The sequence below is a fragment of the Vombatus ursinus genome, unplaced genomic scaffold (genome assembly GCF_900497805.2).
Source record: "Vombatus ursinus unplaced genomic scaffold, bare-nosed wombat genome assembly UNPS02010193.1, whole genome shotgun sequence".
In the NCBI taxonomy this organism is placed as follows: Eukaryota; Metazoa; Chordata; class Mammalia; order Diprotodontia; family Vombatidae; genus Vombatus; species Vombatus ursinus.
In genome coordinates, this window is record NW_020949971.1 from 2,952,958 (window position 1) to 2,977,904 (window position 24,947).

Genomic DNA, 24,947 nt, shown 5'->3' on the forward strand with positions numbered 1-24,947 from the left:
TGTGTGTGAATATGAGTGTGTGTGAAAATGAGTGTGTGAATAAGTGTGTGTGCACCTACATGTGTGTTTGAGCATGTGTGATTGTGTGTGTGAAAATGAATGTGTGAATAAGAGTGTTGTGCACCTGTATGTGTGTTTGAGTGTGTGTGATTGTGTGTGTGAATATGAGTATGTATGTGAATAAGTGTGTATGAATGTGTGTGATTGTGTGTGCATATGTGATTGTGTGTGTGAATATGAGTGTGTGATTGTGTGAAAATGAGTGTGTGAATAAGTGTGTGTGCACCTATATGTGTGTTTGAGCATGTGTGATTGTGTGTGTGAATGAGTGTGTGATTGTGTGAAAATGAATGTGTGGATAAGAGTGTGTGTGTGCACCTATATGTGTGTTTGAGTGTGTGTGACTGAGTGTGTGAATAAGTGTGTATGAATGTGTGTGATTGCGTGTGTGAATACAGTGTGTGTGAATAAGTGTATATGTGTGTGTGGGTATGAATATGAATGTGTGTAAATAAGCGTGTATGACTGTGTATATGTATGAATGTGCATGAATATGTGTCTATGCGTGTGATTGTATATGTGAGAGTATATATGTGAGAGAGAGTGTGTGTGTGTGTGTGTGTGTGTGTGTGTGTGTGTGGCCAGAGGAGGATTCAGGGGAGAGCAGAAAGCCCAGAAGCCCAGGCTGGGAGGATGGGGCTGGCATCGGGCCCAGGGCCTGCCCCGCCCCTTGCACTGTGAAAGGCTGGGGTACTTGGACTGGGAGACCTGGGTTCCAATTCAAACTCTGCTATGTACAACCTCGAGAAAGTCCTTTACCTCCTCTGGGTCTCAGTTTCCTCTTCTGTAAAAAGAGGGGAATGGACCGATGGCTGGCCCTAAGGGACTGAGCCTCAGACCAAGGACAAAGATTCTGCCTCAGGGTTTACAAGAGGAAGTGGGGGTGAGAACAGTGAAAACTGAAGCTCAGAGAGGGCCCCTGCTGAGCGGCACACAGCCTGGCTCGCCATTCAAAGTTCGTTGCTCTGGAGCAGGAAAGGCGTCGGAGGTTCCCTGGCCCAATGCCCCCAGTTTACAACTGAGAAAACGGAGGGGGCCCAGGAAAGTTCCCAGGGAGCTCCCTGGTGCACGGGAGCCATGCCAGGGTGCCACCCGGGTCCCTCTCTCTGCTGCATCAGGCAGTGCCTGCCTTCCTGCTCTGCTGGCTGGCCCTGAGTCTTGGGGAGACCCTGGAGCCCTCCCTGTGCCCCAGCTGGGCAGAGCGCTGGACAACGGGATTATGTGGATTCAGATCCCGGCCTGACGCTTCCTAGCCGTGTGACCCTTGCAAGGCCCTCTCCCTCTCTGGCCTCTGTCTCCTGCCGTGTCCGTTCTTATCACAAACCTGCTGGGTGGCACACCCCCACCCCTGCCCTGGCTTCCCATAGGTATGGACGGAGGCATGTCTGGGCCCCCCGCTGATGGCACTTCCCTGAGCGTGGGCAGCAGCCCCTCTCCCTCTGAGGCCCACAGGTGGGGCGGCCTGGCGGTGGACCCAGAGCCACAGCTTTGGAGACAGAGGCTGTGATTGCTCTCGATGTGACCCTAGGAAACTCATCCCTCTCTAGGCATCCCTGGTTTCTTCCCTTCTAGTGAGGGGGCCACTCTGGGAGACTGGCAGCTCCACCAGACGGCAGGCTCCAGGGACCTTTCTTCCCTGCCCTTCTGCCCCCGGCAGCTTCTGTCTCCACAGAGCCCTCCACTCTGGGTACCATGGGGGGGAGGTGGGCGGCTGACCCCCTCAAAGTAGCCCTGGTCCTGCTCCCATGCTCCATGTCCTCTCCCTCTCCCGCTTACTCTGGCTTGGCCAGGGCACTAGGCTTGGGGTCAGCTTGACCCCCGGCCTTCCTGAGTCTGAGTCTATGGCCCTAGCTATCTATTACATCACATTGTCACAGCAAGCGACCACAAAACCTAAGGCCCAGCTTAAATGACTTGCCCAGATCACACAGCAAAGAACTGTCTAAGGAAGGATTCTAACCCAAGTCTTCTGCCTCTCCAGAATCCCACCCTGGGTGTGACCAAGACGACGGGAGCCCATGAGAGACCAGCCTGGAGTAGGGATGTCGGTGTGGACAGAAGTCCAGAGTGAAGACCTGCCCCCTCCCCACGGGCCCCAGGCTGGGGCCAGGCTCCAAAGCAGCTCCACGAAGAAGGAAGTGGGCAGAATCCTGGCTCTGGCCCTTCCTGCTGCCTGACCATGGGTGATATAGCTATGCTCCATATGTGGATATCTCATTTGACTCTGCTACGATTATCCCCATTTTGTAGACAGGAAAGCTGAGGCCAAGAGAGGTTCAAGTAACTTGCCCAGGATCATACTACTACTAAATGTCAGAGGCAGGGTGCAAACTCAGTTCTCCTGGACTCCAGGCCAATTCGCTATTCAATCCACTTCACCATCTAGCTGATTCCTTCGCCTCTCTGGGCCTCAGTTTCCTTTCCTGTAAGACTGACATCCCTTCTAGCCCTGGGGACTGTGACCAGAGGGAGGCCAAGCAGCTGTGAGGCCAGCAAGGAATGCACTTTTCAACACCCTCCCTACTAGGTCCCCTCGTGACCAGGTGTCTCAATAAGAGCTGGAAGCCACAGCAGGGTCTAAGTAGGGACAGGATGGGGTGGAAGGGGGCCTTCCTAGAGCCTTGACAGCCTTATCTGCTCTGTTGTTAGGCCTCAAACATTCCCGCCCCAGCCCCAGACGATGCTGTCTGCACTCAGGCAAAGGTCCTGCCCCCCTGACAATGAACCCAAGGCTTGAAGACTTCCTTGAAACCCAGAAACCTATTTGTACCAGAGAGCCAGAGGGCCCAGGAGTCAGGGGCAGAGAACCCAAATTCAAACCCAGGCTTTCTTCCCTACTGCCTGCCTGCCATCCATCTGTCCATCCATCCATCCATCTGTCTGTCCATCCATCTATCCGTCTGTCCATCCATCTATCTGTCTGTCCCTCCATCCATCCATCCATCCATCCATCCCTCCATCCATCCATCCACTCATCCATCTATCCATCTGTCCATCCATTCATCCATCCACCATCTGTCCATTCAACCAGCCCTCCATCTGTCCATCTATCCATCTGTCTGTCCATCCAGCCAGCCAGCCAACCCTCCATCTGTCCATCCATCCATCCATCCATTCCTCCATCCTTCCTTCCTAGCACTGTTACTCAGGGCCTTCTCTGGGTCCCACTATCCTTCTTCGGGGGTTGGGCTACATGCACCAACATCTCTCAGTTGCCACGCCTACTGTCCTACCCAGGTCACAAGAACAGCATGTTCTAGTGAAAACTGTCCTGGGCTGGGAATCAGGGAACCTGGGTCCCAGATCCATCTCAGCTGCTCACTCAACGTGTAATCTCTCGCCCGTCTGTGGGCCCCAGTTTCCCCCTGTAGACGGGAAAGGAGATTGGACCAGCCAGCCAGTCTCCAAGGGCCCTGATTCATAAGTCCTGGAACAGGGTAGACGTTTAAGACAGCCCATTCTGACAGCCTTCTATAAAATGTGGTTCCCGTGGCACCGGGCCAGACTGCCTCCTGCTGTGTAGACAAAGCTTCATGGTTCTTTGCAAATGGACAGGACAGCCTAAGCAAGTCTCCCAGGCAGCCCTGGGAACCCTTGCCTAGCCACAGACCTTGACTAAGTCTGTCTGATAAGAAGAGCTGCCTCCCAGTGGCTAAATAAAAGACCTCAATTGGGAAGCATTTCACCAGCCGTGCTACTCTGGGCCCGCTCTGCCTCAGAATGGGCCCTGAGAACCGCCTCGGTGCCAGTTGTCCATATCAAGCTCAAGCCACATCCAGAATGCTGCCGTCCCTCACCACCCTCTTCCTCCCTTGGCTCTGGGTCCAGTGAGCAAAACTGCACTCCCATGGCTAGGCTGCTGTCTGGCCCCATTCACCAGCTCTGGCACTACCCAGACCTAAACACCTATCCCTGGTTTTCACCCTTCCAGAGGAGCTGTTTTGAGGGCATGCTGGCGGCACAGTGCCTGGCTTGATAAATGCTTGTTGTCTGATTGGTGGGGGAGGGGACAGTGGAGATGACAGACCAGGGCTGCTCTGATAGTAGATAAGCCCAGCAGTGAGGATTCCAGCCAAGTAAAACCGGGCATCTCCATTTGCTCCCCCTCCTTCAGCCTTCCTCCAGCCCTGCTGGGCTGTCAGCCATATATGGGCCCTTGACCTCCAGTATCTACTTTATTTCCAAAGTCAGAGGCCCCTTCTGGAGAATCCCCGAAGTACAGTGGCAACTTCTGAGGGGAGGTCCCCTTCTGTGGTTCCAGAGCCTTGTTCGTGGCCCCCACGTTGTAGACCTACCCTTCACACCAACCTCAAATCCTCCTCGGAGGCCTGGTCTCATTCTGAAGCTGGCCTTCCCTCAACACTCACTCAAATTACTCCACATCATCCTTCCACAACGCTGGCTTAGGGCTAGAAGGGGCCCTTGGAAACCACTCAGTCCAGCCTCCACATTGTACAGATTTGGAAACTGAGGCCAAGAGAGACCAAACCCTTTGCCCAGGTGGACACAGCTAGTAAGTGGTCTTCCTGTCACCAAGGCCAGCTCCCTGCCTGCCCACTCCACTCACAGCCTCTCACTAGTTCGGGGCTCCGCATCTCTAAAATGGGGGAGGGGCAAGATGAAAGCAAAGCTCCTCCATTCTAGGACTCTTCTCCCAAGAGACAGTTGCAGGCTACCAGCTGGGCTGCAGCGCCGTCCTCTCCCCACCCCCTCTCCTAGCGACACAACCCCGGTCTCCTTACGGAAGATGTGTTGTACGTTTGAGAGGCAGAAGCTGGCCCCTTTGCAGGATGGCCTCACTGGGCTGACCATCCCAGGAAACTAGGCACCTGCTCACAAGACCCCCAAAGCCAGAGTCTTGGCAGTCGGGGAGCTGGGCTCCCTTCCGAGCACTGCCACCAATTAGCTAACAAACAGGCGCAGGTCGCTTCCCCTCCTGAGCCTCGGATCTCTCGGGAGCCCCAAGCAGAGAGAGCCCAGCCTCACACCCAAGGCGCAGCATTTCGAGCTACAAAGGAGAGGTAGACTGAGGCCTGCCATCCGGAAAGTGCCTTTCTACGAACTGTTGGGGCTGGAAGGGATCCTGGAGAGCCACTCATCTAGCAGACCGGGAAACTGAGGCTGCCAGGTGCAGCGACTTGTTCACCGCTGGGGCGGCCCAGTGCTTCGGCCCGCCCCCGGGTAGGAGCCCAGGGACGGGCCACCTCAGCAGGCCCGTACGCAGCCGGGCTGGCGGTGGCCGTCCTCGCCAGCTGTGACGCTGCCCCACCCCCAGGCAGATCCTGGATGGGGGGGGGGATCGGCTCTCCCCTCCCCCATCCCGACCTGGAGGACTGCCTCGGCACTCACCTGGCTGGGTGCCGGGGAACCCCGTCTCTCTCGCGGGGGAGGGGAGGGGAGGCAGCGGCCGGGGCAGCGCGGAGCCTGAGCCCCAGACTCGGACTACGTGCGCATCGGGCGGGCCTGGAGGGAGGTCGAGCCCGAGGCCGGGGGAGGAGGAGCCGAAGGAGGAGGGGGAGGAGCAGCAGCTGGGGGCCCGCCCCCCCCCTCCTGATCCACCCACTGGTCCCGCGGGCTCCCCCGGGTGGCAGCCCGCGACACGGCCCCGCGGGCGGGGTGGGGGGGGCACAGAGCGGCGCGCGTAGCGCTCCGTGCCGGCAGACCACCCCCAGCTCCCAGCCCCGGGCCCTTCTTCCCCCAGCAAAGGCCACGCCAGGAGGAAACTGAGGCAGCCCGTTCCAGTCGGGGACCGAAGAGGATGGGATGATCCGAACCCTTTTCTGGGCCCTCGGGACTGCCCTTCGGGGCGAGTAAGTGTGCGTGAGTGTGGGTTTACGCGAGTGTGAGCCCAGCCGGGACGGGGATGGGGGTGGGGTGCAGAGGGGACACCTCTGAGCATCTTGTAGTTGGGGTGGGGGGTGCTGAGGTCGGTTAGTCGCGCTCTTTCGTTTTACAGAGGTGGAAACTGAGGCCTTGGTTGTTTTGGCATTGGATGGGAAGGGCAGGACCTCCCCGACACAAAAATCTGGAGCGAGGGTGGGTGGGGGGTGGGGGTTCCACGGAGCCCCGAGTGCTGCCCCATCCCTAGCCCCTTCCCTCCCCCCGCTTCTCCAGAGGAGGACCCCCGGGGCCCCCGCGAGCGAGGGGGGAGGGAAAGGGCTTGCCTGGGGCCCCCGAAGGCGAGCAGATGGGGAGGGAGGGTGGTCCCAAGCCCGCCCCCCCCCCCCCCCCCCCCCAGCCTTCGGTCACTCCAAGAGCAGAGCCCGCGGCTCCCGGAGCGGAGAGCGACCTGCACTCCTCCTGGCGCCGCCTCGGCTCCTGCGCCCCAGGACCACGGCGAGCCGATCTGGACGATCCGCGGGATTGACCCGAGCCCTGCCCAGCACTTCTTCCCAAAGCTCGGACCTACCGGCTCAGCCTAGCCGCCGCTGCAGTCCGGAGCCGGGCCCGGGGCAGCCTCCGCTCCCTCCCCTCGGGGACCAGCGCCAGTGCGTGCAGCCGCCCGGCGTCCAGGCCACCTCCCGTGGGGTGCTGCCCGCGGGCACCTTTAAGCCTCTGCCCCCGCCCAGGCGCCGGCACCCCCCCAGCCAACCTTGCCCCGGCCCCCGCCCCCCCCCCGGCCCCTGGCCAATGGGCGCGTTCGGGCCGCAGAGCCGGCCAATGGCGGGGCCGGCCGTCGGGAGCCGTGGGTCAGCGCTCCACAGGCCGGCGGCCCGCCGCGTGATGGGCCCCCGGCCAAGGCTGGGGAGACGGCGTGCCAGTAGCGTGGCGCTCCGTTGGCAGCGGCACAGACGGCTGGGAGGAACGGGAGGGGGCCTGAGGCTGGGCCTCTGCATGGTGAGGGTGCCAGAGCCCCCAGAACCGCCCCAAAGTCCATCCAGCGGTCAGTCACTGGTCAATCAAAGGCATTGAGTGCCAGGCACTGGGCTAGGGGCTGGAGATAGATATCGAGAGGGGCACCCCGACCCACCCAGCTCTGCCCCTTCCCTAATCCCCAGTCAGAACAGAGCATCTATCCGAGCGCCGGCGGCCAGAGCGAATGGAGCTCCCAGAGGGAGATGCAGGGTCCCCCCGCTGAAACGACTGCCACTGGACCGCAGCAGGAGGAAGGACTTCTGCTGGACCCCCAGCTCCCTCCCTTCAAAGCTCCACTCCTAACTGACCCAACGTTAGCGCCCCCCCCCACTTCTGCCTGCCTTCAAATCCCACCCGTGGCACCTGTGTGTGACCTTGGGGGTGCCCTGACACCACCTGGGGCCTCCCTGTCCTCTTCTGTACCATGATTGGCCTCCGGGATTCCTTCCAGGGCCAGATCTAGGATCCTATCTCTGTCCGCTCCTGGCTTCCCTGGCCCTCCCATGAATGTAAGCCTTTGAGGTCAGGGACAGTTTTTAACTGTATCCTCAACACTTTGATTTTTGCATAGTAGGTGTGAACTAACCAATAATTATTCCTTAAATCAATCAAGGAGGGAACTTTGTTTAGAGCCTTAGAGAGCCAGCTTCCAGGGTGTCACTGGTGATACAGAGTGACTAGGATCTGATCCCTGGCAAGTCACCCACTGGGTGTCCACCTGCATTCACAGAAGTAGTTTCCCATCTGGACATTCCCTATATCAACCAAATCACAGGTCCAGTCTGCACCCTCTCGATCAACAATACGCACTATGTACCAGGCACTGTCCTATGCCCTGGGGATACAGAGACACACAAGAGACAGTGTCTGCCCCCCAGAAGCTTACAGTGTAACCAAGGAAGCCAACATGGAATCAGCTTTATCCCCCCACCACCCCCTGCTAAGCCTATCTCAGCACAGAGCATGCTAGAAGAGTTTCATAATTTTCAGTGGCTACATAGGGGTCTATAGACATATACACACAATAGATACAAGAAGACAATATATAAATATACAGCTCTGTGTGTGTATGCACACATACATACACACACTCACACACACACACACACACACACACACACATACTCATAATAGATAATAGATACAAAGTGGTTTGGGGAGGTTGGCAGGGTCAGGAAATCAGCTGTGGCTTCGTGTCCAACATGCACTTTAGTTGAACCTGGAAGGAAACTACAGATTCTGAGTGACTGAGATGAGTGGGAAGGGCATTCCTGGCATGAGAAACAGGCAGTACAAAGACCTGGAGGTGGGAGATGGAACATCCTGCATGGGGAACAGCCAGTAATACATCAAATTGAAATGGTAGGTTGGGGCTGGGCAGTGAAAGGAGGTGAAATCTAAACAGAGGCGCTTGCTTATATTTGATTCCCAAGGTAAGTAATCAGAAGCCACTGAAGTTCATTCAGCTGGGGAGTAACACAATATGGATAGACTTTAACAAGATCACTTTGGCAGCAGTGTAGATGTTGGACTGAAGGCTGGGAGACCAATTTAGAGGCTGTGGCATTAGTCCAAGCAAGAGGTGATGAGGCCCTGGAATAGGATGCTGGGTATGAGAGGAGAGAGAAGGGGGCATGTGAGGATGGAGAAAACCATCAGATGTGGCATCGAAGAGGTCAGGGGTAACTTTGTAGACAGTGGCTTTGTTGAATGATGAGGCTGGAAGCCAGATGGCAAAGGGTTGAGATGTGAGTGGTACGAGAAGGGAGGTACCAAAGGCAGCAACTTCTTCTAGGACTTTGGCAGTGAGAGGGAGGAGAGGTATGGGAGGATAGCTTGAGGGGATGGTTATATCTAGGGAGAGATTTTTTCTAAGGATGAGAGTGACTGGGTATGTTCCTAGGCAGTAGATAGAGATTGTAGATGGGGCGAGATGGGGAGAGAAGAGGAGAGGAGAGGAGAGGAGAAAGAGAAAGAGGAAGAGAAGAGAAAGAGAAGAGAGAAGGGGGAAAGAGAAGACATGAGAGAGGAGAAAGAAGAGGGGAGAAAAAAGAGAAAGAGAAAGGGGAGAGAGAAGAATGAGAAAGAGAAGAGAAAGAAGAGGGGAGAGAGAGAATGATAAAAGAGGAATCTGCTAGAGAAAGCATCCATCCCTTCTCTCTCCTCATATGGTCCCCACTCTAGTTCAAGGCACTGCAAGGGCCCTATGAAAAGCAGCCCTGTCCTCAAGGAACTTACATTCTGGTAGGGCTGAGGATGGGCTGCTATAACACGGGAAGATAGACAGGATCATTGCAGAAGGGAGAGAACTCTTGGGCAAGCCTTCCTGACCCGCATAGTAAAGCCCAGGACTGTGATGAAGTCTTTCTTTCAGAGGCTTAGCCACCGAAAATTATGAAACTCTTCTAGCATGCTCTGTGCTGAGACAGGCTTAGCAGGGGGTGGGGGGGGAGGATAAAGCTGATTCCGTGTTCTATCGATCAGTCCACCAACAAGCATCAATTCAACACATGTTACGGGCTCAGCCTTGGGCTAGGTGCTAGGGGAACAAATGTTGGAGTAAAACAAGCCTTCCTCTCAAAGAGCATACAGTCTAACGAGGGAAGAGAATATAGGTCTCTCCAACACAGACACAAAATGATTTTGAGGGGAGATGTTAGTAGTTGGGGAGATCAGAAAAGGCCTCACGGAGGTGATGCTTGAACTGGGCCTTGAAACAAGAAATCTTCGAGATAGAGGTGAGGAGAGAGTGCATTCCAGGCAGGAGGCAGGGGACGGCTGCCCATACAAGAAAGCCGACTCTGCCAGACCATTAAATCCCGGAGAAGGAGCAATGAGGCCAGAAAGAACCGGGAGGACATTCCAGTATATTTAATAAGACAAGACTAACCCATAGGCTATGACCCACAGCCCTCAGAAGAGTGCGTTCAGCTAGCTGGCCCAGTCCGTCATTTCCCTGGGGACAGGTCTGATGCAGGACCACCTGCCGTGAAGTGGGTACCCTGAAGTGGTTGGCAAACCAGCTTCCTGTGCAATCTTCCATGCTGCCAATTCCAAGCCCTTGATTGATGGTCAATGAATAAGAAGGAGGGTTATGGATGGAGGCCCTTGTTGGCTCAGTTTCCTAAGCGAGTGGGCATGCCAGAACCTTCGATGGAGCTAAGGAGCCAGCACTCTGGGCATTGCAAAATTCGTGCAAACATCTTGGGCTGAGGCCAGCTGGGAAAAACTTGGAATGGGCAAACACAGGCTGGGAACACCAGGGTTTACAGAACTCTTTCTCCCTGGCACTAAAAGAACTAGGGCCTGAAGCTACCACCATGGTTTAGGGTCTTGTTTCTGACCACGGGCAGTGGGGCTAACTTTTGCATGGGCGCCTGGCTTCACAGATGGTGCTTCAGAAGAAGGCGGCCTCTCCCTGACCATCTCTGTCCCTTGGAGAGCAAGGTTATTGGGCAGCCTCTGAGAGCTTATTATAGCAGCTGACATAGACTGTCTGAGGAGAAGGGACTTTAGACCATGGAATCCAGCAGGGCTTAGAGGTCATCTGGGCAACACCATCTATGAGCATTAACTACTCGAAATTTATTTGTATTTATCAACTTTATATTCATGCTATGCAAATTTGTATATGTACTTGTCTGCCCTACTAAAATGTAATCTCTTTGAAAGTCAGGATTATTTCATTCTTTTGTGTATCTTTTGTCCCATTCTCATGTGTGTCCCCAGGGCCTAGAACAGTGCCTAGCACATTGTAGGTGCTTCATAAATGCTGATTTGGATTGCATTCGATTAACAGCTGAAGAGATGCTGCTACTGGCCATATACGCCATCGAGGCCAAAGAGAGAAAGTCAGGCACCTTAGACACACTGCCTAGAATAATATTCATCATTAGCTTGGTGCGAAAAATTGGAAACAAAGCAAATGCCCTTCCTTTAGGGAATGGCTGAATAGAATGGTGGTAGATAAATGTGATGGAATAGGTTCACAGTGTCAGGACTTCTAAAATGTGGGAGAACCTGCATAATCCGAGAGAGATGAGATGAGGGGAGACCACAGTGACATAGATGAAGGCAGTGGGAAGAGGCAGCCACACACAGATTCATTGTAATGACCAATCTCAGTCCTGGTCATCTTCTCAGAGGGTGGAAACACGTCTCCCTCCCTTTGGTAGAGAGGTAGGAACTGGTGGGTGTGGAATATTGAATGCATCGTCAGCTGAGATCTATTCGGTTTCATCACATTTCTTTGCATTAGGGAAAGGTGAACAAAAATTAGAAACCATCAATGAAACGTTTCAAAACGAAACTGAGTGAATTGGTCCAGAATCAGGGGTGGGGAACCTGCAGCCTCAAGGCCATGTGTGGCCTTCTAGGTCCTCGGGTGTGGCCTTTTGACTGAATCCAAGTTTTACAGAACAAATCCTTTTATCAAGAGTATTCATTCTGTGAAGTTTGGATTCAGTCAAAGGGCCACTCCAGAGGACCTAGAAGGCCACACGTGGCCTTGAGGCTGAAGGTTCCTCACCCCTGATGATCCCTAAAGTTCCTTTCTATTCTGACACTCTGTCTGTGGTCTCTGGAAAACATATCAGTGAAAAAAGGGAGCCTTCCCCAGGGATCCAAGCTCACCGCCTGGCAATTTCTCCTCAGGAGGGCCAAAGAGTGACATTTAAGGAATCCTGTCCTTAAATTCTCTGTGCCAAATGATAAGGAGGTGTGGAGGCTTTCCAAGGCCATGGGCTATGCCCTGAAAGAAAAAGTATGTTGGACCGAAATGAGTTAGAGACTTTGAAAGTCCTAGAAAGGAAAAAAGACTTAGGAGCACACAACTCTCGTGATAATAAAAACCAAACAAGCAAGTGTGGGGGAGAGGATGCAGGCTGCCCCTGTGTTTGCAGCTCCACCGGACTCACTTCATTCCAGGGCCGTGAGGCAGCTGCTGCAGTGATGACATCAGGGACCCAGGACTGGGATGGGGGAGGGGGCCGTTGGGAGCAGGACACTGCGCTGGAAACGCCCACTTTGTTTATGGCAGGCGCATTCTCCCTCCTGGTGTCCTGGGGCTATTTAGGAGTCCCTACCTCCTGCAGAAAGCTTTTCCTGATCTCTCCCTCCCAAACAGAAGGGCCAAACCCAGCCTTTGGCAGAGGCCCTCTGACGGTCAGTCACCTCCTTCGCTTGGACTGCGGCCCTCCCAAGTCCCATCCAGCTTTAGACCTCAATGCCTGTTTTCTTGGCAGTTGCCCCATTTCTGAGACCATAGACTGCTCTCCAGGCCCCATCTCTCTTCCATCCCCAACCTCCTCTCTCCTCCAAATCCCAAGGGGCTGCCCGGGACGGAGGGGGGATAATCTGGTTTGAAGATGGGGAGGGGTCATTTAAGCTTCATTGTCCATCTCAAGCTCGAGTGAAAGCAGCTGGACACCTTTTGAATGTAATGTTTAAGAACAACACACATTTGGAGTAACACAGCAAGGAGGTCAAATAATTCAGGCTATTTACTGGAAGGTCAGATCCTCAAGCTGAAGCTTAAACACTTTGGCTACAGCATGAGAAGATGGGACTCCCTAGAAAAGACCCTGATGTTGGGAAAGATTGAAGGCAAAAGGAGAAGGGGATGGCAGAGAATGAGATGGATGGATGGTGTCACGGAAACAGTGAGCATGAACCTGGACAGACTTCGGGGACAGTGGAGGACAGAAGGGTCCCGGGAGTCACCAAGAGTCCCAACTGAACAGCCACAAAACCTTGAGGGCAGGGATTTTCTTGTTTTTGTCTTTGCATAGACAAAAGAGCCCAGCATGGGGCCCAGCACATAGTAGGTGCTTAATAAATGCTTTTAAACTCAGTCCTTGTTTCTGGTTTGCACATGAGGAAAGTGCTTCTCTGAGAATTCTGACAGCAATTCTTGCCTCCATTCAGTTTGCTGGGCAGTCCCAGAGGCAGAATTCCGATGGGAGCCAAGCTCCCTGACTGTGGAAAGCCACTCTCTTGCATCAGCTCTGTAGTAACCAGGAGGGTCAACCACCCTCTGCGGCCTTAGCCTCCAGGACTCCCCTCCAACTACTCCAACCCTCCTTCAGTCTCTTAGGCTACTGAGTTTAAAATGGGAGGATCACCAATGCCTTCAAGGAGAACATAATCTATTAGAGGGTGGGTGGGGTGGAGGGAGATACAGAAAGGACTTAGATTCAGTTCATTGGGATCTTGTCCTTCAGGACACCTTCCTTATTCTACAAAAGGAGAAACTAAGCCTTAGGGTGCTTAGAAGAAATGATTTGTTCTAGGTCACACAGGTGCCAAGAGGCAGGATTCAAACCCAGGCCTTCTGGCTCCAATTCAATGCTGGCTCTTTTGAAAATGACCAAGCGTTATCTAAAGATAATGCTCTGCCCTTGGGGAGATGAAGTAAACCCCATCACTCCAATCACCCACCTCAAGATGGCTGAGGGAATGGGGTGAGGAGGGAAGGGGAGAGAGGGGGAGAGGGGGAGAGAGAGAGAGAGAGAAGACATCAAGATATCATTTGCTATACTCTACATATACATGAATCCGATATTGTCATTCATCTGATGGGATTGTCTACTGAGCCAGAAGTAGCCTATTTAGAGAATCTTAAAAGGGGAGTGACTCCATCTTCTGTCTCTTCTCTTTTCAAATTTCCCATATCGAAGACAGTTTTTGCTCATACCAAAGTACAATAACTAAAACCGGGGCATAGCTTGATGAGAAGAACCTGGACCCAGGGGTCTGATTTTGTGTATTCTTTTCTGAACACAGGTAACTAAGAAGTAATCCCAAGATAGATTATGTCCAGACTTACAGGCAATCTTATGACTGCTGGAGTTGGGAAACCTGAGTCTCTCAGGCTGAGCTGACTGGCAGCAGGGATTTCAGCACTGGAGAGGAGAACCATCCACAGGAAAATAAGCCAAAGCCCTGGCCTGGCTGACAGAAAGACATAGTCCTCTTGATTGGACAGTGCAGAGCCCAGGTAAAATCCAAAATACCTACTCAGCAGCCCTACAACATCAAGTCTTGATGTTTTAAGTATTAACCTTCTGGGAGAGTATAATAGTAGTTATAAGCTGAAGTTTTTCTGTTAATGAATGCTGTTGGGTCTTGTATTTGTTAAGGATTTCTTCTGTGCAGAGGAAATAAAATAGCTGTCCTATATCTGATCTATCTTGTACACTAATTACCCTCTTACTTTTCACATAGGAGAAACCCTAGATTTGAATCAAGACCTAAACTTCTAGAGAGTGCTTTAAAGTTTGCAAATGCTTTACAAATATCCTCTCATTTGATCCTCACAAGCACCTAGGGAGGTAGGTCCCCATTTTACAGAGGAGGAAAGTGAGGCTGAGAAAGGTCAGCTGACTTGCCCAGGAATCACACAGTTGGTAAGTGTCTGAGACTGGATGTGAGTCTGCTGGGCGGGGAGGTGGAAACGGAGCGGTTTTCTCTTTCATTTCTTATCAATAGTGATTTCCTGCAGCCTTTCATGTGGCTGTTGATAATCTGCAAGTCTCCTGACAGAGCAATCTTGGGCAAGCTTCCATAGGCTTATGGTTCCCTCCACAGGTTTCCTCATCTGTCAAATGAGGTGGTTGCACTAAGTGAAACTTAAGGTCTCTCAGTGCTCTGATACCTCTGTTCTGAGGGCCCTCGAACTCTGAGGGTCTGTCTGGGATGTTCTGTTATTCTAGCAGACCCCCAGCTCTGACATTGCTTGTGTTCAGCCCTTCCCTGTTCTAGACTCCCTCCCACGTCCCTCCACTGCATTGTACGGCTCCATGTGATATCAGAAGCTGAGGATTCAGTAAGATGAAGGAGGCTGGGTGAGACAGTCAAGGCTCAAGGCCTTTCTCTGCCTCCTCTCCTCCCCTGTCCACCCCCAGCGACCCTTCCTGCAGAGAATCCTTGTCCGAGTACCCCCACCATTTCAAGGGAAAGGTCCCAACAGCACCCTGTTCACTTACACAAACCATCACTGTATACTCCAAACACACTGCTAACTCATTCTGAGCTGTCCTTGTCTCATCTGGGGGGCATTCAAAGAGTACAGTTGTAGAAGGAGGCCCAAGCTGGCCTCCATTCACTGTTAGAATGTCAGCTTCTTGAGGGCGGGGCTGTCTCGTTTTTGCTGGTAGGGTTTAGCACATAGTAAATGTTGAATAACCTTTCTCCCTTCTTCTCTCCCGCCTTGCTTCTTCCCATTTTCCCTCATCCTCCCTCCCTCTCTCTCCCCTCCCTCCCTTCCTTCCTTCCCTCCATCCCTTCCCTTCTCTGGGCTTTCTCACTTTCCCCATTTATAAAATGAAGAGGTGAGGTTCAGTGATGACCAAATCTCTTCCACATCAGAGAATCTCTGACCACACAGTTCAACATGTTATTTATATTCTCAACACACATGACCTTTTTTCTGACCTTCATTTCATGCAATTCTTCTCTGGTTGGGGAGATAGCATAACAGTAATAGATGATGGGAAGAGGGCAGAACACTCAACTCCTTTATTGCTGTCTTCTCCCGTAAAGAGAACAGTCTCCAGGCTAGAAAGACTACGCCTTTATTATTTACTTTAAGACACATGTTTTTGTTTTTGTAACTGCTTTCTCCATTGCAAAGACTTTCTCCACTTTGGAGGTTTTGGGTTTACAAAGTACTTCCCCCTAGACAGGCCAGTGAAGTAGGTGGAGAAGGATTATCACCCCCCTTTTCCAGAGGAAGAAACTGAGGCCAAGATGGGGGGGGGAGTGATTAGGTGAAATCCATGCAGCACCTGGTGAGAAAGGCAAGATTTGCATCCTGGTCACTGGATCCCAAACAAGATGCTCTTTCCAGGCCACTAAAAATAACCAGTATTAAGAATGAGTCACCAATAGGTCAACATTCTCATGTCAGACCAGAATAGAAAGTTGGACAAGAGAAATCACAAACTAATGAGGAGAGGCTATCACTTCAGACAACTGGAGCGATTTGCACCTGTCATCAGCAAGGAGGATGCCTGAGAGTATTATACCATATTATATTTGTAGTGACTGAGGGCACCTCCTCCCTAGCTGATAGGATGGATCTTTTGGTGGGTAGCTACCATAGATTTAAGGTACTCTGTGGGTTTGCATCCCATCAAAACAGAGGTCATGAGCCCCAATCAATGCGTTTGCCTTTAACAGTCATTCAGATGATACAATTAAATGGAGCCATTTGTTGTCATAAAAGTCACAACAAAACATTTTCTCTAAAAACCTGGAGTGGACTCTCTTACAAACACACAGCTTTAGTGGGAAGAATGTACACACACAGGGAGTGCCCCGGAGAGGCACACATATTGGGAGCATGGGCGGCCAGGGCAGACAGGTGGAGGGCTAACTTTCTCATGCCCTGATGCTTCAGGGTCTCCAAAGCCATTGAGTGTTGTCATCACATAGCTCCTACCTGCTGGGGTCTAGCCTTTCCTCTGGATTTCTAAACTCAGCTTCTGGATGGCTCTCAAGAGTCTTGGTTTTGTAGACTCTTGCTAGACAGTGTTCCCCTGGGGCCATAGTTCTTACTGTGGGCGCTGCCTTGAGGGAGTCTCTGCCTCCAGTTTCTGGCTCTGCTGAAATCCTTGGTCAGCTCCCTCTCAGGGAAGAACAGGTGCTGAATTTTGGTTACTGGTCTGTCGATCATTCTTTGTTCCAGTCATAGCTTCCTGGCCCCAGGGGCCAACCTCTTTAGAATCCTTTACTCTCTTAAAAATTATTGAGGACCCCCTTCCAGAGACCTTTTTTAATGTGGGTTATACTACCAATATTTACCATAGTAGAAATTAAACACCTTAGTATTCTTATGAAAATAATTTTGACCACACTTGGAGAATGGAAGCTGTATTGCTTGGGTCCTTGTGTCCTTTTGTTAGGTTTGACTAAAACCTGACTTATTGGGGATATGTGTTCCTACTAATGAAATGATTTTTGTAGGGCTCCTTTCTAAAGACAAATGATCTGGAACCATTGAGAGAACAGCATCTACTCTGGGAAAAACTAATGCCCATGAAAGGCCCTCTGGGGTATGGTGCTCCTCAAGGGATCATGGCTTCTCATGGATTCAGGGAGATTAATTCTTGGTAAGATGGAGGAAGTCTTCATTCGTTCCCCAAAGCCATCTTGAATGCAATGACTTAGCTTCTTGTGATTTGATTCCGTTCAGTCTAATTCAACCCAACCCTCTCCAAACCAATGTTCCTCTTTGAGAACGAAGGATGAGCAATTCAATTCACCAAACTCTTTTAAGATCATCACGTAAGACCAGACACTGTATTAGAAATGTCTATTTTAATTAGGGGACTGGATATGCACAGGTGAGGATAATTCAAGGAAAGCTGAAGGTGGCAAAGAAAGCGCCAACAAAGGCTTGAGGATTCTTGAATACATCATTCAACAAAGTCTGATTGCACATATTTATGAGTCGCCTTCATGGTACGGCATAAGCCCTAATAAACATAATAGTGGATTATTAGTAATAGTATATAATAATATAATAGTAAATCTGTTTTCTGAGTGTACTGTGCATTTCACTGGCTAATTTGGGGTTTCAACCATCAAACTAACATGAACTTCTGAAGCTGTCTGAGCAGGGGAGTGACAAAGTCAGACCTGTCTTTTAGGAGGGTGATTTAAGCAGCTGAGTGGAGGATGGACTGGAGAGGGGAGTGACTGAAAGCCGAAAAGAGGTCAGTGTAAAGGGTAAAGGCTGATAAAGGGAGACAAGGAACTTAATCAAGGTGGTGTGTGTAGGTGTGAAGAAAAGGGCACAAACACAATAGATGCGCGGAGACAGATTGACAAGACGCGATGGTAACTTGGCTGTGGAGGAGGAACATTGGGAGGGATTGAGAAGCATCCACAGTGACTTGGAGGTTTCACACTCTGATGACTGTGGAACTCTTGAAGCCTTCAACAGCAAAGGGACAGCTTGGAGGAAGGGAAACTCAGTTTTATGTGCACTGAGCATCCAGAATATTTGAGGTGCCTACAAAATACCCAGGAGACAAGTCCAGGAAGAAGTCTGGCTTTTGCTCTACCTATCAGGCTTGGGGATCTCATCAGCTTCATGAGCTCAACTATCTCCTCTCTGAAGGTTATTCCCACATCCAAATCTCAAGCCCTAACCTCTCTTCTGAGCTCCAGATCCAAGTCACCAACTGACTACTGGAAATCACAGCACTGGGCTGTCCTGTAAGCCTCTCAAACTCAACATGTCCAAAATAGAACTAATTTGTTAGCTTAGCAGCTTACCAACCAATCCTCCCAACATCCCTATTGCTGTCAAGGGAACCATCTTCCTTCTAGTTATTCAGACTGGAGACTTCTCTATCGTCCTCACTCCACATAGCCGATCAGTCGTCCGGTTTTGTCTTTTTTGTTTTCCCCAAATCTCACGTAGACATCACCTTCTCCCCACTCCCATAAGAGCCACCCTGATGCTGGCCTTTATCCCCTGTGCCTGGACTGTGACTGTTGATTGGTGTCCCCCCCTCAAGGTTCTCCCCATTACGATCCATCCCTAGCTCAGCTCTCAAAGTGGTCTCCCTAAAACACAGCTCTGTCCTGGTCACATCTCCCCCACCCCCATTCAAGAGTCCAGTGGCTTCCTATTACCGCTAGGATCAGATTGAAATCCTGGCTGACTCATAAAGCCCTTTATAGCCTGCCCCTCCCCCCTCCACTTCTCCAGGCTTCTTACACCTTCACACACACACACACACACACACACACTTTGCGATCCCATGTGACAGCCTTCATGCTATTCCTTGCACATGACACACAACTTCTCCTGCCCCTGTGACTTTATAGGGGCTGCCTGCTGCCCCCTTACCTCCACGTCCAGGTTTCTTTCTAGACTCAGCTCAAATCAGGCCTTCTATAGGAAGGCTTTCCCTTCCCTTTCCCTCTGAGGTTATCCTCATATAGTCTGCATACATCTTGTAGGTATTTGGATATTTACATGTCATTGCCCCCCCCACCCCCACCCCCTGTAGATTGTGAGCTCCTTAAGGGCAGAGAGACTGGGGTTTTTTTGTGTTTAATCCACCTAGCTACCTCCCTATCTATAATTTATTTATTTTGTCTATTTGTGGCCTTTCTTTGTATTTATAACACTTAACCCAGTGCCTGGTACATAGTAGGTGTTTAATAAATGCCTGTAGATTGATTTGAGCTAAGGGGTAAAAATCATACGTCCAGATGAAAAATATGTGTATATATACACACATAATCATACACACCTATAAGAATAATTAGGACAGTGCCTATTTCTGCAGCCCTTTAAGATTTACAAAGCATTTTCCTTACATAATGGCGATGATCAAAGGAGGCTCCCCGTTGATGTCCTGGGCTGGGGCCTCTGGGGCCACCCCCTGGAGCATGTTTCAGGATAAGTCTTCTCCCTGGCACATTCTGGGGGTCCTCTTGCATGACAGGGGCTCTGCTTGAGTCCATAGGACCCTGAGTCCATGGTCCATAGGCCCTTGGTCCCCCTCAGCGCAGGAGCAGGAAGAACTGCTCACTCATTAGGCTTGACAGGAGAAACAACTTCCAATCACCATCTTTGTTCCTCTGGTTTAGGACTCTGCCAGCTTTCCTCTAGACCTCCAGCCCATGGCAGGGGGAGGGGGAGATGTCTCTCCCTTGCCCCTTTGCCAACAATAGCTAAGATCGCTCCCACAAGTGGCAGCAAGTCTGTGAGCTTAGCTGAGCCTAGATCACAAAGTTCTCTTCCTGAGCACAGGGGACTGAACAGCAAGCCTGAAATGGATGCTTCCAGCCTCATGAGCCCAAGCACTCCAACGTCACTGAGAGGTCCAGATTCTGGCAGCAGCAGGGGCCTGGGCACCATCTTGGATGAGGATGATGACTGCAGCCCAGAGGATGAACTACACAGTTTTGACTGGCCAGACTGTGAAGGAGTTGCTCGGACAGTACACATCGAAGGCAAAAATGAAATCTGTTCTCACATCATACAGATTTCCTAGCCACCTTGGCTTGCCAAGAAGGCATCATAAGAGGATGGGATTACCCTTTCATGTTTCAAGTGTTTGTCCATGAACACACATGAGTCTTTTGTGTTTGAAGCTTTCCTTTTATGACAGAGTAAATAAACAGCTGTCCTATACCTACTTTGTACATTGAGTAACCTGACCCCTTCATCTATTTAGGAGACCCTAGATGTGAGTGAAACTGAAGCTTTAAGAAATCATCCCCAAGATTTTGTGTGTGTGTGTGTGTGTGTGTGTTTAATGAACCAGAGAGCACAAGAAAAGCCTGATTTCTTCCCTTTGGTGGCAAGTGATTCTAGGATTGGGCCTGGTCCATGTGAATCCAGATCAGAAACTCTCATGGGAGATGGCTCCTTGCCCCATGCCCCAGCTTATGAGTTTTATTTTTCAACAACCCAGTGAGATAAATTATGATTCCCATTTGATTTAGCTGATTCCCAGCTAAATGCTGGGGTTACAAACAACAAGGTTAGCAAAAACAGAGTCCCTGCTTTCAAGGAGCACACATTCTAATGAGGGTGACAATGTGCACACAATGATTTATGTACATGATAGAAGGTGATTTCAGAGGGAACCTGCCTGGAAGTAGAAGGAAGAAGGTGAACCAGGAAGGGCCTTCTTGGAAGCCAGGATGCAGACTCGAGGAACGAGAGTATTAAATCACTAAATGACTGTGATGTGAACTTTTCAAAGGCCTTTTCTTTAAAGATAGGTTGTTCATCCTTCATTTTCTAAGAGGACCAATGACATCACAGAATGATGTCTTAACTTGCCTGTGAGTTACATTTAAGTGAGGCAGAGTTGCACCAAGTTCTCAGCCTCACTCTCTCTTCCAAGGTCATCAAAATCCAGTGGCAGGCCTCAGAGGGCTGAATCTCGGGCAGCTGTGGCAGTTTCCAGACTTCTCAACCTATGAATGCCAAAGACAACTTGGAAGGTCAGTGGGAAGTCTGTGTCAGCAGGGAGAGAGAGAAGCCAGTGGTCTCAGTTCCAGTCCCTGAGCTCAGCGGGGGCAGTGGCTGCCTCCTGAGCTTCCGGCCCACAAACTGAGGGGGAATTGAGTGGCTGATCAGAGGGGATTGCAGGGATCTCTCTGCTGGTGCAGGATTCTCTTGCTTTGCCCATCCTTGGATCTGGGTCACAGCTCTGGGTGGCGGTCCTGGGGCAAGGAGGAGCACTGGCATGGTGGAGCTTGTAGTGGCTGTGGAGAGGAGACCCTCCTCACAGTTCCAAGACAGAAAAGAGTGCTCATAGACCAGAGCACAGACCAGGATCATACCACCTTGGAAGAACTGAAAATTTACAGGTCCCTAGAAGTATCTCTGAACACAGTTTCACAAAACCCCTGAAGCTTGGGACAGTACATTCTCCACACTGGAAACAGACCTCTACCTTAACAAAGAGTTTATAACTCAAGTAATTGGCTGGGATCATAAGCAAGCAGTGCAAAAAGAGTCAGACTATATTATCTTACTTTGGTGACAAAGAAGATCAAAACACACAACCAGAAGAAGACGATGAAGCCAAAGCTCCTACATCCAAAGCCTCCAAGAAAAATATGAATTGGTCCCAGGCCATGGAAGAGTTCAAAAAGGATTTTGGGAAGCAGAGGAAAAACTGAGGGTGATGCTAAAGGAGACCCAAAAAAATACTGAAGAAAATAACACCTTAAAAAATAGCCTAATCCAAATGGCAAAAGAGGTCCAAAAAGCCAATGAGAAGAAGAATGCCCTAAAAAGTAAAATTGGCCAAATGGAAAAGGAAGTCCAAAAGCTTACTGAAGAAAATACTTCCTTAAAAATTAGAATGGAGAAATTGGAAACTAAGGACAATTTGAGAAATCAAAGCACTGTAACACTAATCCAAAGGAATGAAAAAATAGAACAGAATGTGAAATATCTCATTGGAAAAACAACTGACCTGGAAAACAGATCCAGGAGAAAGAACTTAAAAATTACTGGGCTATCTGAAAGCCATGATCAAAAAAAGAGCCTAGGCATCATCTTTCAAGAAATTATCAAGGAAAACTGTCCTGATATTTTAGAACCAGAGGGCAAAATAGACATTGAAAGAATCCACCGAACACCTCCTGAAAGAGATCCCCAAAGGAAAATTCCTAGGAATGTTGTAGTCAAATTCCAGAATTCCCAGGTCAAGGAGAAAATATTGCAAGCAGCCAGAGGGAAACAATTCAAGTATTGTGGAAACACAATCAGGATAACACAGGATTTAGCAGCTTCTACATTAAGGGTCCAGAGGATATGGAGTATGATATTCTGGAGGGCAAAGGAATTAGGACTACAACCTAGAATCACCTACCCAGCAAAACTGAGTATAATCCTTCAGGGTAAAAAATGGTCATTCAAAGAAATAGGGGACTTTCAAGCATTCCTGTGGAAAAGACCAGAGCTGAATAGAAAATTTGACCTTCAAATACAAGACTCAACTGAAACATGGACGAGGTAAACAGGAAAGAGAAATCATAAGAGACTTATTAAGGTTGAACTGTTTACATTCCTGCAGGGAAAGATGATATTTGTAACTCATGAGTCCTTTGTCAGTATTAGGGTAGTGGGAGAAAAAAAATTATATGTATGTATAGATAGATAGATAGAGGGCACAGGGTGAGTTGAAGATGAGGGGTGATATCTAGAAAATAAAATTCAGGGGTGAGAGAGGATTATACTGGGAGAAGGAGAAAGGGAGAAGTGGAATGAGGTAAAATATCTCACATGAAACAGACAAGAAAAGGCTTTTACAGTGGAGGGGAAATGGGGGAAGGTGAGAGCGAATGAGTGAATCTTATTCTCATAGGATTTGGCTTAAGGGGGGAATAACATACACAATGGGGTATGGAAATCTACTTTACCCTACAGGAAAATAAGGGAGGAAGGGGACAAGAGAGCAGGGGGTTGATAGAGGGGAGGGCAGATTGGGGGAGGGGATAATCAGAAGCAAACACTTCTGCGGAGGGACAGGGTCAATAGAGAGAATAGAATAAATGGGGGGTAGGATAGGAAGAAGGGAAATATACTTAGTTTTTCACAACAGGACTACTATGGAAGTATTTTGCATGACTACACATCTATAACCTGTATCAAGTTGCTTGCCTTTTCAATGAGGGTAGGTGGGGAGGGAAGAAGGGAGAAAATTTGTAGCCCCAAGTTTTAAAAACACGTTAAAAATTTTAAAAAATTAAAAATTAAAAAAAAAGAAAAAAAGTCCAGTAGCAAGACAAAATTCAAGGTGGCTGGTGATGGCCTGGGATGTAGCAGATGACCTCAGTGTCTTCAATGTCTGACCAAGCTCTGAGCTCTCCACGGCACCTGCTTTAGCCACCTTCATGGTCTTTGGAACAAATTGTTCTCATACTCCCATTCTGCCAGGAGAAGTCTTTCCATGCTTGGGATAGACATCCCCCTAACCAAAGACAGGTTTGAGGCCTGTCAGTCAGCCTCAGCCTGGGTTAACCCATCTGCCAAGGCAGTTTACTGGGGTGTGACCACTGTGCATGCTATAGCTTCCTGGAGCCACAGATGAGATGCCAGGTGGACACCAAAAATGGGTGAGCGTCTCGGCAAACCGTCACACCAAAGATTCTACTTCCCCTTGAATACCCATACACCTCACACCAGAATAGGTAGATAGATGATAAATAGAGATGGAGAGAGCGAGATGGATAGAGAGGTGACAGGTAGATAGATGGTAAGTAGATAGATAGAAAGATGATAAATGGATGACAAGTAGACAGATGATAGATGGATAGAGGATAGAGGATATGATAAGTACAGGGATGATAGATGGATAGACAAAAAGAGTAGATGATAGATGAATAGATAGGTATCCTTTGTTTTTATGTCACCTACATTTCCCACTTTTTAAGGCTTTATCAACCCAACCCTTTGTGCTAGTTTTGACCTTTGCTGACCAGTGGATGGTCTTATTGCATACAGATAGCATTCTGTCATTTCCTATTTGTTAAAATAGAGTCAATTAAATTTTTTGTAACGTTGTCTAGTCATTGGTATCTTTTCTTTGATAGAGTACTCAGGACCTATAAAGATGAGGTTTCTGAGTAGCCCACTGAGCCTTTAGCTTCTTTCAATTTTTCTTCCTAAATCACATTTCGTAATCTTCCCCTCCCTCCCCATTAAAGTCACCAAGTATTGATGTCTCTGTTGACTTATCCAGACGACCTTGCCAAGTTCTTCTCAGAACTTTTCATCTTATTCCACTTCTATGAGAGATGTTGGCACAGAAATTACATTATAATCTCCAAGGTGGTCTTTTTGCTCATAGAGTACATAGGTGGGCACAGAAGAAAATGGTAAAGAAGTATGATCAGGTCCCCACAACTCGCAGACATCAGAGCTAAGGCTTGAACCTGGGTCTCTGATCACAACACCAGTGCTCTTTCCAGGCCTCTACTGTAAATCATATAGGTCTATACATGTGTCACTAGAGCCAGGTGAGTGCAGACTTGTGGACAGATCGGATTCACTAGAGAGCTTTATGTCATGTATGACTAATGTGGAGACTGATGAACAGATCGTTAAAGACGCTCTCTCCACCTGTCTCATCCAGAGCTCAGTGAATATTTTTACCCTCGTGCCCATCTCATGTTTTTGTTATGTCTGTGGTGACCCTGCACCCCGTTCCCTCAAGTCAGATCTTGCCTCTGATGCAATGCAGCTCAGAGTTGTGTTCACATTTTGCTTCCTCCTTTTTAGGTTTGGGACAGGCCCCTCAGCTGCTGCTCGACTTGAGTGGCTGGGGTGTTTGGTCCGGTGGGAGCAGGGAGGAGGCTTCTTACATTTCTAAATCGCATGCCTTTGATCTCCAGGAAGGCTGCAACCCTCTGGCATCTTCCATAAGCACCTCTCTTCCAACAGTGTCCATCCTGGTGTCTTCCAAGAGCTGAATACTTTCTTCTGCCAGGAAGAGCTCAATGCGTAGGCTTGACAAAGATCTTGAGACTGGTAAATGTTG

At 49.8% G+C, this 24,947-nt stretch overlaps 1 protein-coding gene across 2 annotated transcripts in view; it reads right to left on the bottom strand.

Moving 5' to 3' along the window:
- Window positions 1-6,534, bottom strand: part of PPP1R3B (protein phosphatase 1 regulatory subunit 3B) — an 11,961-nt gene extending 5,427 nt beyond the window's left edge. The window contains exon 1 of one of the 2 annotated variants that reach the window (XM_027853740.1): window positions 6,470-6,534. The gene's annotated coding sequence lies outside the window, so the exon portion shown is untranslated. Of the gene's footprint in view, window positions 1-5,409; window positions 5,490-6,469 lie in introns of those variants that run through there. The other variant, XM_027853739.1, reaches the window with a different exon arrangement.
- Window positions 6,535-24,947: the final 18,413 nt, after the last annotated feature.